We start from the raw sequence: 13,392 nt of genomic DNA, 5'->3' as shown, positions 1-13,392 counted from the left end.
GTTTCTCTCCATTCATGTTAAATTAGCGATTGGCTGGGTAGGTTTTTTATTTTTCCTCCCCGTTCCCCCTCAGCTGAGTAATTTTGTTAAGCCTTTCACGAGAGGCAGAGGCGCCGCCGCGCCGCGGCTAGTGGGAGGGGTTAATTCAGGTCGGCCCCACCCCCTCCTAGCCCCGCCTCTCAGCCACTCCGCCCCGCCCGGGTTGCACCCTTGACCCCGCCCCCAGGTCGTGCGTGTACCGGAAGTGCCCGCGCGCGGGCAGCTCACTTCCGCCCGGCAGGTGACAGCCGCGGGGCTCGGAGCGGCGGGCGGCACGGACGCACCGGGACAGCTGGAGGCGGAGGCCGCGGACATTTTGCTGCCCAGCCGAGCCGTGGCGCCGGGAGCCGAGACGACCTGTGGGTGAGGAAGCGGAGAACCCGGAGAGGCTGGAGAAGAAGTGGGGTAGTGAGTAGGGGGTCTGAGGTGAAAGGGGTTGAGAGGTCAGAGGTCACGGGGAGGACGGGGTCCTAGAGGGGCGCAAGTAGCTTCCCAGGCCTGGGTGAGGCGGAAGTGTTGAGGGTTCATTCATTCACGCCCGCTTGGCCGCCGGCTCGCACCCCAGAGGTCCCAGGTCTGCAGCCCTTCTTGGGCGGCGTCCTGGAGATCGGAGACTTGGACCCCCAGGAGCCCGCCCCGGGCAGAGGGGAAACTCCCCTTCGGCCTCTGGTTTTCCGTTCACACTGAACTCCGACGAGGCCTCCTTGTCCTTCAGGGCCTTATCTCTTTGCCAAGGTTCGAAAAGGAAAAAAAAAAAAAAATCAAGAAATGGCCCCGCGCCGCCTGCTGCTGGGTAGGCTTGGGCTTGGTCTGTCCGTTGGCGCCTCACGAACTAGTTAACTGAATAAGGACACCTGGAATGATGCTGACTGCTGCCGAAAATCCCACTGTTGTTTGTTGCGTTCCTACTGTGCACCAGACGCATTAATTACAATACCACGTTTAAACTTCACAGCAGCCCTTGTGAGGTAGCTACTGTTGTTCCCATTTTTTCAAGGAAGAAACAGGCTCAGAGAGGCAGAGCCAGGGTTCCAAATGCAGTCTTTCCAGGACTGGAGGGACAAGTGAGAGGCTGGAGCAAGATTGGAGGTGCGGGGCTATTTAATACCTCTAGGTAAAGAAGGGACCTTCTTGCTTCTCTAATCTTCTTAAGCGGCATTTGATTCACTTTCTTTAGGATGAAACAATCCTGCAGGCTGTTAAGTGATTGACTTTCCAGGGCAAGAGCAGAAGCCTTTTCCCACTGTTGGGAACTGCCAGATACAAAATCATGACGCTAATTTAAGAATATCCAGAACCTCTCCTGAGAGTTCCTTTTGGAGTAAAGTGAGGAACCTATCCCCCTCTTCCCCACCCCCAATCTATTGGCTCTAAGTTCTTGAAGAAAGAAGGGTCTGTGCCTCTTGGAGAAATGTTCAGAGGCCATAAGGAATTGTTGGGTAGAGTACATCATGCCTGGGAGATGGTGAGGTGGTTTGATGGTCAGAGGAGTAGGACTGGCTTTGGAGTCAAGCTGTATTCATTTACTTGCTCCAGTTCTGCCTCAATTTCCCTGCTAGCAACACATGGAAGACCTGCTGCCCTTCTATCCACTCCTGAGTGGATAGAAATACTCCTCAGTGTTAGACACCGTAATGAACTCATTAATTATTGAACATACTTCTGAAGAAAGCTGTAAGTATTACTGTAGTACCTTTTTCTAGTTTTTATACTCTAGGATCTGTTCTACTTCCATTGGAGTAACAGAAACTTAATATTGTCACCTTATCCCCCACCCTTCCTAGGGAAGATTTGAGATGAAGTGACTTGTCACAGATGGTAGCAATATGAACAGAGCTCAGAGCATTCATGCCATGGCTCCTCGGACCTCTTAGAAACTGCCTTGAAGAGAACTTAACAGGTTCTCAATGAACCAGACCCTCAGGGATTGTATAATGATTTTCTGTTAATTGGGAGGTAAGCAGAGGCTTAATCCTGAATGACTTGAGGGAGTCTGTGGTAAGATGGAAAAAGCACCCCTAATTCTATCAGTCCTGGGTTTCCAACCCAGCTCAGCAGCTTCCTGGTAGTATGACCTGGACAACTCCCCTAACTTGGCCTCCCTTCCTCAGCCCTAAAATCATGACACCACCTTCCACGCCCTGCATCCTCCCAGTATCGTGCATGTGCAAGATAGATGAGAGAGTGTGGGTCCTCGGCCAGTTGGTACCTGTTGGGGGCCTGTGTCTGAGGGAGGCCTCCAACCTGGTGAGGTGTTACTTTCTTCTGCAAACAGACCTTTATATAAATAAGAACAACTCCCACTCTTCTTGTTTCACTTCCTAAAAGTGTTTCAAAACAAGTTCAGCCCATTCGTCCAGCTTCCATCTTTCTTTTTCTCATCATCCTCTGAAATGTCATATGTCCTGACTGCTCAGAACTGGCTCTTGACTGCTTGATTTCTCAGAAAACCTCTATGCTTGGCACCAAAACCTGACTGTGAGTAAACATAATTTGGGAATGGGTTTAACGCTTTGGTGTATTTTTGAAAGCTGAGGAGTATTTTTTTTTTTAAAGATAATGTTTTTCTGAACAGGTCTTTTTGTCTAAAGGTCACTAATAAATTATCACAGTGCAGAAATGGGCTTTGTGTTCTTTTTCTCTACACATAGAGGGAATATCTCTTTGCAAGCTCTTGGGAATGGCTTAAAGAAAATAAGTCCTGTTCGATATCCATCAGTGGTTCCTCATTGTTCTAAGGCTGAAGCCTACTTTCCTTAACATGGCATTCAAGACCTTTTGGGCTCTGAACCTTGTTTGACTCTTCTGCCTCACCTCTCCTCGTTTACATTTCCACTTTCAAACTTAGCTGCTTTTCTGCAAAGCCCCAAGTCTTTATTCCTGTGTCTTTGTTTTGTGCTATTTCCACTGCCTGTATACCATTTTCTCTCACACACATATCCCCCCACTCCCCAGCTGCTCTGCTGGATCACCAAGTGGGACCTCCCATCTGATCACCCCACACCTGTGCAGGCGTGAACTAGATGCCCCTCCTTGATGTCTTGTGGCACTGATCATAGACGGTTGTCATTGTCTCTTTACCTGGCTGCCTCCTAAGTAAAGATCCTTGGAGAGCACTTGTCTTAACTATGTCACTAGCACTTAGTGGAATGTCTGACACAGTAGTGTTCAGTAAATGTTTGGAGACTGATTTAATATTGCACTGAATTGTCAACTCCCAAGGAGTTCAAAGCACTTTCCAGATCTGTCCATCTTCCTATCACCCCAGAGGTATTGGGAGAATCCCAGTGGTGGAATTACTCTCAAACTGTTATTGATACCACCCAACCTGACACTAGAGTGCATCAGAACCTCCAAAGACCTGGGAGTTGGGGAGCAGCTGCGTCCCTTGTGCAGTGGTAATAGTGGTTGATTGTTTAGCAAGCACTTGTAGCCTGGGCATTGCTGAGAGCTTATGTATTGACTCGTTTTAGCCTCACAGATCCCTCATGTGTGTAAAATTGTTATTTTTCCAATTGTGTTAACATCAGTCCTGTGAGAGTCCTTGTAATACTTACTGGGGCCTCCTTTCCTTTCCAAACTCTGTTGATGGATTGTCTCCTGTTATTTTATGGAGCTGAAAAGGGGTTTGACTGTGGGTCTCAGCTCCTGAGACTCGTGCTTTTTGGTTCTTTCTTTAGCCTCTGGTTTGACCTCTTGTCCCCACTAAGAGGGTCTCTCTGAAGGTGAAAGGGCTCTTCTACTTAAGGTCAGAGTATGACTAGGTGACTTCAGAATGCCCAGAGTTCTTTATCAACAGGATGCATTAGTCACTGATCTGCTGATTTCCCAGGTTATTGTCTCCTCTGTGGACTCTGAACTTGAAGATGTTGAATCTCAGAAACTTTATTTTATTTTTTTTTAGAAAAAGAAGGAATAGGGGTCCTCACATCCTATTCCTCATATTCATTCCCTGTACAGGAGGGAGAATATTGTGGGGAAGGATTAGGGTATAGGTCAGAGTCGTGGGGGGTGAAAGAATTCACCAGAGACAGCGAAGAGAACAGAAAGGGCAGATTTATTGAAATACACTGCTAAATGAAGAGGTCTGCTGTGCTAGTCAGATCTCAAAAAATTTAAAATCAACCTTTAAGTATTGTTTTCCACACTTAAAAGTTTTCTTACAGCTGAGCTCTGTAGAGGAATAGACTGCAAATAGGGTAGCAAATACTTTTTATCACACTGTAAATTGCTTTTAGGGTCTTTATCTTAAGAGAATGGAATGACAAAAGTTTCATTGCAGCCAGCTGTTAAATTTGCTTCTGGGTCTTCACTCTCTGCTCTCTAAGGCTTAGGTGACTCGGTGTTGAACACCAGGATGACAACTTTGTAGGTCCAGCATTCATTCATCCAGTATTTATTGAGCTCTGCTATTTGCCTATCACTGGGCTAAGTGTGGTGATAGTAAATAAGCCAGACATAGTTTCTGCCCTTGGGTTGCTCAGTCTGTTCTAGTGGTGAAGAGAGACAAAGAAGAAATAGAAGAGTACAATTAGTAGAAAAACTGGTAAGCCATGAGGGAAATGGGCAAAGCAGCCAGACCCTGTTAAAATGAAAAGCAGCCTCAGTACTCCTCGCACAGCCTTCAGCTGCTCCCTAGCTGACTAAGAAGCAGAGTCCTCTCCTTGACCTGGGAGATTGTCTTCACTCTCCTCTGACCTCTTAAGACTCTTCCCCCCGCTCTTCCAGGCCCTTGCTCATTCTCACATCTCCTCCCTGCTGTTCCTCAAGTAGGCCAGGCTTGCTTCCTCAGACATTGCCACCTGTCATTTTCTCAAGGAGGTTTTCTGTGGCCTCCCTGGTTAAATTTCAACCTTGTGCGTGTTCCTCCCCCCCCCCCCCCCCATCCTCTCTCTCCTCCTTTCCTGCTCTTTTACTACATGGCATTTATTGGTAGATCTAAAATAATACATATTTTCATTATTTTTCTTATTTATCTTCCCTTTCCTCGATTAGACCATAACATCCATGAAGGGAAGAATTTTTGTCAGTTCTATTCACTGCTGAAACTCAGCATGTATATCTGGTCCTGTGGAAAGGGCTCAGTGACTTGTGAATAGGAATACTGGGGGCTGGGAATAGAAAAAGACCTACTTAAGGTAGTGAGTACAGGGCAGGTTATCTTTGAAGTGATGTTGTCTAAGCTAAGATTTGAAGGATACCTGGGAGCAGCCATGCTCAAAGGTTCAGGGGATCCTCCTGGCAGATCATAAATGTAAAAGGAAGTGAAAAGCTGGGTAATTGCAGGAGCACAGAAGCAGCCCTGTGGCTAGAGGGCTGTAGCCAGACGCTTCACATCATAGCCTGTGTCAGACCCCCTCTCCAGCCCATCACACCTCTTCCCACAGTTTCCGTCATGGATGCCTGGGGGGAGCAGGACATGGTGATTCGGCTTCATTTTTGGAGACGTTGCACCTGCTCTATCCTTCACCCGTTCTTCTTTTTCATCATTTCTTATTTACCTCATCAGTTCTTTAATTACATTATTATTACCACTTATTGGCTATAAAAGGAGCTAGAGGGTCTGGCATTTTTAATTTTGGTTTTGTCAAAATACCAGAGCAGAGGTATCTCTGATCTTGGTAGACCCAGTGAATGGAACATTGGGAAGCTGCTCTCTAGCTGAGGATGGTTTACAAAACATGAGCTGTCTCCAAGAGGAGAATTGAGCACTAGTCATCCACCTATATCTTGAGCATCTACTGTTTGCCAGGTACCAGGCTAAGAGCTAGGAATATATTAGTGAACAGAATGGACAAAATCCTTGTCCTTGGGGAATTTACATTATGGAAAGGGGGGGGGAGGCGGACCATTAAGTTCTTTTTAAAAAAGTATTTGTAAAAAATACATTTTATCTGTTGGTGATAATTACTTTGAGGAAAAACAAAAAGAAAAAACATATAGTGAGTAGTAGGGATTGGTAGAGAATGTTCACAAATTTAAATGAAATGATCAGGGAAGGGGCTTGTTGAGAAGGTGACATTTGAGCTGAGACAGACTGAGCCATGGCTGTCTGGAGAAAGAACCTCCCTGACAGACTGTGAAGGACATGGGGTGGAAACATGTCTGTTGTGTTCAAGGATCAGCAAAGTAGTTGATGTAGCTGGAGCTGAGGGAGTGATGGGGAAACAGTGAAAGAAGAATTCGAAGGTGATGTGAGGCAGGTGTTGGGTTAGAAAGAAGGGACTGTGCTTCTCACCCAGAGCCTTTAAGCCTTTAGGCCATGAGGCCACATTAGGGACGCTGGCTTTTACTCTGAGTGAGGGGGGACCCACTGGAGGATTTTGGGCAGAGGGGTGCCATATCTGAACCCAACTGTAATAGGATCATCCTGGCAGTTGCTGAGGTGGGTTGTCAGGTGCCATCTAGAAGCAGCTTTGTAGCAGTCTCAATGGGAGGTGTTGAAGCTGGTGAGAAGCTACTTTATAGATTCTGGATTACTTGAACTAGACTTAACAGGATTTGCTGATCAGTTAGATGTGGGATATGAGTGGTAACGAATGGCTTTGGCCTAAGAACCTGTTTAGGATGGTGTTGGCAGGAACTAGATCGTGAAGACTACAGGATGAACTGGTTGGGGAAGTGGGGAAGCCTGAAGCCTGAGCTGCTTGTTAGTCATGTCGACATGGAAACATCGATTAGGCAGTTTTGATAGGTGGGGGGAAATGTTGGCTTTGGGTTGTGAAGTTCTGATTTATTAGCATGCGTAAGATAATGTAGAGCTTTGGCACTGAATGAGATCTCTGAAGTGACTTAGTGGAGGTGGAGAAGGGAAGAGGTCCAGTGCCCGAGCCCCGGGGTGTTCCAGTGTGAAGGAGAAGAGGAGAAGGGTGCTGAGAAGTTTTGGACAGTGGAGAAGGGGAAGCAGAGAGCACCCAGGAATCCAGGTGAAGAAAGGGCTTCAAGGAGGGACTGTTGGGCAGTGTCAGATGCTTGCCAGTGTGAGACTTGTCATTTGATAGCACCTTGGCATCTGTTGCCAGCAAAATCTAACACTCTTGTGCCCAGGGCCATCTTCGAATCTTACCCTTCAATTGTGTAACCTCATCTGCTCTTTCCCCTCCCAAGTACTTGCCTTCTCAGCCAGACAGTGGCTGAGAATGCTCATGCCTGGATAAGTGCCTCCTCCCTCAGTGTCTCCCGCTCCTCATTTTAAATGGGTTACCTTGAGAATTAAGGGTTGCCTTGAGAATTCAAGAATTAAAGAGCCTACATCCCAGTCTATGTTGTTGGTGGGTCAGTCTCAGTTTTTCCTGTGGTATTGGCATTTTGTGAGTCTTCTCCACATTTTCACATTTGCGAGTCTGACCCATGTTTCATCTAAGAGGGTTTCCCCCGATGCTGCACCCATCCCAGAGCTCTCCTCTGAGCTTTGGTGGCACTATATCTGGAGCACATGGCCACTGTTTCGTTCACCTGCAGTGCTGTAAAGTTTGAGATCTTTGGCCTTGGAATCCGTAAAAACCCATCAAGAAAAGACTGTCCTTTGCCTGCTCCTGTGTGGGGTGACATCCAAGGCTCAGTGCCCCGTGCCGTCTCACGTGCTAAACGATGCCTATGAAACTTGACAGATCTTTTAGGAAATGTCCAGTGGTATAGGTGGGAAAACTAAGATCACAGGAGTCTTGGGTCTCCTTTTCAACTCTGTTAATGTCAGTATTGTTCGGAAGGCCTGTTGCCTTTTGGGTTTGGTTTTTAAAGACTTATTTATGCATTTAGTCCTGTAAGTGCAGAGGAGCTTTCTCTCTCTTGGCAGCACATCTTTCCATGCACTACTGCTGTGTGCATGTGGAGAACTGGCATGTGGTTCTAGAGACTCAGGCATTTGGCTGCCTGTAATTCCTTTTCATTTTGAGTTGCTTTAATTGCTAATGGATCTCAGGAGATTGACTTTGACTAAATCGGTTTTCATCCAAATCCCAGGAGGCCTGTAACTCAGCAAGATCATCCAGACAGACTTTCACTGTGCAGGTTACCAAACTTGACATTCCTGTTGACCAAACTGGGTGGGTTGGTCCTAAAACAACCTGTAATTCAACGTGTGAGGGACTCTGAAGGGCTGTGAGACAGCATATTCCACCACATGCCCTTAGCTTGGAGTATGTGTGTTTCTGCCAGGGCTACATCCAGAGAGGAAGAGTTGCCTCACCGGGCAGAGGAGGGCATGCACAGCCTTGTTATGGGGCAAGGGTAGAGTGTTGTGCTACCATTTTCTAGCTGTGTGATTCCAGACACACGCCTTAGCTTGTGATGGCTTCGGTACCTCCCTCACAGATTATTGTGAGAATTAAGCCTGAAGCTCTTTACATAGATATGGCCCAGCATACACATCCATTTGCCATTACTTCTGCCCCTGACACCTTTGCTTGCCAAACCCAAAGAATACTGCTTATTTTCTCAATCATTACTGAATTGACTTTATTTAAAAAGCCAAAGTTTGATGTCTACATCGTCTCAGAGAGGAAGTCTGAAACTGGTTTCTCTGCTGCTGACATCTTTTTATTTTTTTTAAAGACTTATTTATGCATTCAAGATCTGAGGTGTAGGATAGAGTTAGGGGGTGGCGAGAGGAATTACAAGAGGCAGAAAGGGGAGCAGAACAGGCTGATTGAAATATACTGCTGCGGGGTGCAGCAGGTGAGATGAGAAAGGTATGTTGTGCCATGTGGGTCACTTCCCTGGCCTCACAGCAAACTCAGTGTATAGCTGTGATTGTGCTGAAATTTAATCCCTCCGCCACCAGGGAGGCCCTGACTCATCTTTTAAAACTTGGGTTGGCCTTTCTTGTTTCTCTATACCCTGTTTACTAAAGTGAGCTTTGGTACTTAACTGTGAGGGCCTTATCCTCTAAAAGGACAGGTGAGGAGTGGTGAATAGAATTCCTGGGTAGTGAGTGGAATCAGTGTCTCCTAAACTCTAAGCTTCGTGGTGGCAAGGACACAATCCAGAGCATGGCATAGAGTAGATGGATATTTGAGAAATGAATCTACCTCTGCTCTTGAGACAGAATTGAAACAACAAAGCACAATATTATCTAAGTTTGGCTGTTCTGTCCCAGATGAAGAGAAAATGGCGGCCCCACCCTAGTCCCTCTTTTCTACTCTTTCTACTTTAGTCTTGAATTCCCCCAGTACTAAAACGCCTTGGAGCTCGGGTCTTCAGCAGCTACCCATCAGGCAGGGGTTTAACTGACACTTCCAGCACGTAAGTTGGAAGCCAGCCACGCACACTTCCAGGGATCAGTTCTTCCTGTTGGAATAACTTTGAATTCAGAGATGGTTCAGACCTTGTCAGATAACCACTTTTCCTTTCCTAAAGCCTTTTTTTGATATCACAATACTGTTTGTCTCCCTGGCTAATTCACTAGTGCTGATGTGCTAGCCAACTTCATGCTCCTCATCTGATTACAGAGCAAGGCTGCTCTGAGGTGAATCATTGCCCTCGGACTAGAAAAGGCCTTTCCTTGGCTCTTCACTGGCCGTTTGGGGAATTGCTTAGCTTGTTACTGTTTTCCCTCCTACTGAAGACCTAATAAATTTTACTGACCATGAATGCATTCTGAATTTGTATTCCCTTTTGTCCCCTGAAACATCTTCTGTCATGCTTTGAGAATGATCCTGCTGCTTGCCCTTTATGATAACTTGGGAAGGACACTCATTGGTGAGGAAATGTGTTCCTCATCTAACAAAAGAATCATCGAACATGAGCTGTGGGAGGAACTGTCACTTAGTGGAACTACAGGTTGTCTAAAGGGCCCCTGGAGAGGAGGAGAGGTGGGCATAGTAGAATAAGCCAGGCTCTAGCCCCGCCAACCTTACTTCAACCAGAGAATTTCCACTTTTAAACAGTTTACAAAGCAATGGGGTCTTTAAAAACCACTTATCTTTTTTAATTCTCTTGTTTGACAATTGGAGAAAGTAACCTCTAGATACGGAAGAACTTCCACAGGTCACAAAGCTAGATGTGTCACACAGGTCACAAAGCTAGATTTCCTGTCAGTAATCTTAGCATTGGATCAGCCTCGCCATGTTTGTTGCAAGTAACTGCAAAGCCTGGTCTGCCCAGTAATCACTGTCTGCCATTCATTAGGGAATCCTCTTGTGTTGAGCTCTTATGGACTCTTGGTTCTGTAGCTTCTTTGGGAACCTGTCTATTCATTCATTTTGCCAGCAAACATTGGCTGGGATATGCCACATCTTGGACTATTCCAGGCATAACGCCAGTCACAGGGTTGACAGCGTTAAATCAGCTAGATTCCAAATTAGAGTTGTGAGAAGAACTGTGGAGAATTCCACGATATGATGACTGAGAAAAATGTTGGGAGGGCTTCTGCTTCTCTGTGCCCAGAGTGCACTGTGCGAATCATTATTTTCTAAATTGGATTATATTTTAAAGAGGTGATATATGCATAGGATAAAAAATTCACAAGATAGGGAAGGTGAGTGATAAAAGGTCAGTCTCTCTCCCTTGGTATTCTGTTTTCTTTCTGGAGGAAATCATTGCTAACTTTTCTTGTTTACCCTTTCAGGGTAGTAGATGCATTTGTAAACTCTTGGGTGCTGCCTTTTTCGTGGTTGCATAGTATTCTGTGTGTGCCGTAATCTTTTAAAATGTTCTATTATTATTCACATTTCCTTTTTTTTTTTTAAGATTTATTTATTTGTACATACAGAACTGGGGTACAGGCCAGAGGCTCAGGGGCGGCGAGAGGCTTCACCAGAGACAGAGTGGGGAGCAGAACAGGCAGATCTATGAAGTACACTGCTGAGGGGAGCAGCGGGCGGGTCAGGAGAGGTCTGCCATGCCATGTGGTCACCTCCGGGGCAGGCGGGAATCGAACTCATGCTGAAGTGGCTTTAGCTTCTCAGTGCAGTGCTTTAACCCGCTGCGCCACCAGGAAGGGCCTACATTTCCTTTTTAAAACAATGTTTTTTAAAAAGCCCCACACAGCTCTTATTTATTTATTTTAAGATTTATATACTTATGCATGTAAGAAATGGGGTACAGGCCAGAGGTGTGGGGGGTGAAAGGATTCACCAGAGACAGTGGGGAACAGAACAAGCAGATGTATGGAGATACACTATTGAGGGGAGCAGCAGACAGGTTAGGAGAGGTCTGCCACACCATGTGGGTCACCTCCCTGGCTAGAGATCAAATTCATGCTGCAGTGGTTATGGATAACTTTATAGTGCTGTGATTTTTTTTAATATAATAGTTTATTTTTACATCATTTTATACATTTTTCCATCTCAGTTGCAATCCACTTGGTCTTCCCATCACCAAATCACCCATGTGCCATCACCACAGTCCAGTGCATTTCCCTCCCTATAGTGCTGTGATTTAACCCACTGCTCCACTAGGGAGGGCCCACTTTTTACATCTTTTCTCACTTAATCTCTTAGTGTCACATATAGCACATTTAGAACTGACTTTTTCGTGGTTGCATAATATTCCACATGTGCCATAATCTTTTTAAACTAGGTATTTAAGGTCTTTGCAATATTTTGCTATTAAAAAAGATACCGCATGAATAACTATTTACATAGCATATACAGAATAATTTCCTAGAAGCAAAATTGCTAGGGCAAGGGTGAATACATTTGCAATTTTGATAACTATTGCCAAATTGCTATAGCAGTTGTAGCAATTTAGACTATCATTAGCATCATATGAGGACATCTTTTTCCTCATATCAGCACCAACATAGAATCTTAGCACACTTTTGGGTGTTTACCAATCCACTAACTGATTGATGGCATTTCATTGTAGGCTGTTTTCATTTCCCTTATTATACACAAGCTTAAGCTGTTGTACTGCATTTTCTATGATAGCCTACATCCTTTGCCATTCTGCTATTGTGTAGTCACTTTTTAGATATTAAGGAAAATAGACTTTTTGTCTGCATTGTGATGTAAAATTTGTGTGTGTTTATCATGTCACTTCCTTTTAAATTATGTTTGTGGCCATGCCGAAAAACTTAATTTTTTTAAAGCATCCATTTTCTTTTAAAGGTTTATTTATTTATGCATACAAGAACGTGGGTACAGGCCAGGAGTGTGGTTGGGGTATGGAGGAGGATAAGAGGATTCACCAGAGACAGAGCAGGGAACAGACCAGGCAGACCTACTGAAATACACTGCTAAGGGGGCAGCATGAAAAACAGGAGTAAGAAATGTGCTAAGCCATGTGGATCAGGGACTGAACCATGCTGCAGAAAAACTTGATTTTTATGTAATTGAATATGCAGCTATTTTAAGACTTTGTGCTTTTGTGTTGTTCTCAGAAAGGCTTGATTTCCTCTAGATTGTGCAACCTTCTGTTCTCCCATTCCCTCCCTGCCCCCCCAAACCTTGGGCTTAATTATTAAGAAATATAGTATTTGGGCCCTTCCTGGTGGCACAGTGGGTTAAAGCATAGCACTATGAAGCTATCTGCACTGAAGCATGAGTTCGATCCTTGGTCATGGAGGTGACCCACATGGCACAGCAGACCTCTCCTGTCCCTCCTGCTGCTCCCCTCAGCAGTATATTTCAGTACATCTGGCAGTTCTGCTCTCCACTGTTCTGTCTCTGGTGAATTCTCTCAACCTGTACCCTCAGTTCTGGCCTGTATCTCTGGCCTGTACCCTCAGTTCTGTATGCATAAAAAAATAAATATTAAAAAAAAAGAAATATAGTAGTTGTGTAATTTATACCAAGCAAAATGCTTAGTCGTAAATGTATATATAGTATGGCCAGTGTCTGCATCACGACACAGATCACTTCCAGCACTCCCGTAGTTCTTTCATGTCCTATTCATGGCAGAACCATCACTGATCTGTCTTCTAAATCACATTTGCCTTTTCTGCTTATTCTAGAATTTCATAAAAGTGCAGTCCCATGATATTTGTGCTGTTCATGTTTATACTTGACAGTCAGAATATGTGAAATACAAATAGAGCACCAGGTGCTGATGGTCCTTTTCTAATGATAGGAAATAAACTGTGACCTCAGTTCAGTACAGTTTCCTTTAAAATTTATTAACTGTTAGCAATTTTGAAAACTTGGAGGGAAAAATTAAATATATGCAGCTCTCATTTCCTTATTTTTTAAATAGATTTAAATTCATTTTATTGCCTTAAAACATGGAAAGCTATTCATCTTTTGTTTGTAAAATTCTGTTTAAATACATGAAAATTCAAAAATTTGAAAATCACATTGAGGACTTTTTACCCCTTAAACCTTAACCCTAACTCTTATGGCTAAAATTTAATCCTTAAGTGGGAATATTTTTTTTTTTTTTGTGTTGTCCATCAGTGTGATGCTTTTTTTTTTT

The 13,392-nt window shown here is 44.7% G+C and overlaps 1 protein-coding gene across 2 annotated transcripts in view; it reads left to right on the top strand.

Annotated features, from left to right (window-relative positions):
• Positions 1–294: 294 nt before the first annotated feature.
• The window catches only part of AP1B1 (adaptor-related protein complex 1, beta 1 subunit), a 48,549-nt gene continuing 35,451 nt past the window's right edge, over positions 295–13,392 (top strand). Inside the window, exon 1 of one of the 2 annotated variants that reach the window (XM_012730983.1) lies at positions 295–402. The gene's annotated coding sequence lies outside the window, so the exon portion shown is untranslated. Of the gene's footprint in view, positions 448–13,392 lie in introns of both variants that reach the window. The other variant, XM_012730984.1, reaches the window with a different exon arrangement.

Source organism: Condylura cristata, unplaced genomic scaffold (genome assembly GCF_000260355.1).
Source record: "Condylura cristata isolate star-nosed mole 26May11 unplaced genomic scaffold, ConCri1.0 scaffold00029, whole genome shotgun sequence".
Lineage (NCBI taxonomy): Eukaryota > Metazoa > Chordata > Mammalia > Eulipotyphla > Talpidae > Condylura > Condylura cristata.
The sequence above is the reverse complement of the archived record's forward strand: the minus strand, read 5'-3'. Positions and strand labels throughout refer to the sequence as shown.